This window comes from Podospora anserina, chromosome 6 (assembly GCF_000226545.1).
Source record: "Podospora anserina S mat+ genomic DNA chromosome 6, supercontig 4".
Taxonomy (NCBI): domain Eukaryota; kingdom Fungi; phylum Ascomycota; class Sordariomycetes; order Sordariales; family Podosporaceae; genus Podospora; species Podospora anserina.
The window spans coordinates 1-1224 of record NW_003613579.1 but is presented as its reverse complement, the minus strand read 5'-3'; positions in this window follow the sequence as shown (position 1 = coordinate 1224).

The following is a 1224-nucleotide window of genomic DNA, read 5'->3' as shown; positions in this document are numbered from 1 at the left end:
AGGTCCTTTACGTTTAATTAATTAATCTCTTATCCTATAATATTTATATATTTTTTTTAATATAAATTCCTTAATCTAAAAAAAATTAATTTTAAAAATAATTTTAAAGGAAAATATTTTACGGAATATTTAAAGCGTTTCGAAAATATTTATAAAAAATATTATATTATAAAATTTACTTTTCGTATTTATAAATTTAAATCTTAATATAATTTTAATATAAAAAAATAAATTAATAAATATATAAATTTATTTATATTTACCGATACTTAATTTATTCTAATTATTCGCTTTAAACACTTCTTTAAAATTTATAACCCTTAATAAAATAAAAATATTTATAAAAAATTAAATAATTTTTATATTAAGGTTATTCCTAAAAGTATAAGCGAATTAAAAAAAATTATTTTTAATTACTTTAAACTACTCTCTCGAATACCGACCGGGGAAAAAAAAATAGTAAGAATTAAGATTATTAATTACTTTTAAATAAAATTTTCTAAATTAATAAAAATAATTTTTATTAACCGAGGAAAATCCGAATATCGTTTAAAATCTATAAATTTTATTATTTAAAACGATTAAATTAATAATATAATCGAAAATAAATATAATATAAAAAAAAGAATTTATAAAAAAAATAAATTAATTATTATACCTTCCTTTATTACTTTTAATTAAACGGCCGAAATATTTAATTAATATATAGTGGTTAATACTATTATAAATAAAAAAATAATACTATAATATTTAAAAGCGAATATTTATAATAGTTTTTTTATATCGGAAAATAATAAATTTAAAATAATAAAGATTCGCGTTTAATATTTAAAAAACTAAATACTTTATTTTTTAAATTTTAATATTAATTTTAATAAAAAAATAAATTTATTTTTTAATATTTTTTTTATTATTAATATTAAAACCTAGTTCGAAAGATTAAAAGGGTAGTACCGTAATAGCCCTCCCTTATTAAAAAGGTATTTCTAGTGCGGTAAAATTAATTATCACGTTAAATCGACGGAATATTTAAAAAAAAAATATAATAAAGTATAGGAACTATATTATATTAAAGGAAATAAAGTATATATCGGTAAAAAAGAATAATTAGAAAGTAAAAAAGTATAGTTTAATTAAAAAAATATAAAGAAAATATAATATAAAAAAAAGGTTAGCGACTTAATTTATATTATAATTTCGTTAAAATTAAAACTAAATAAGGCT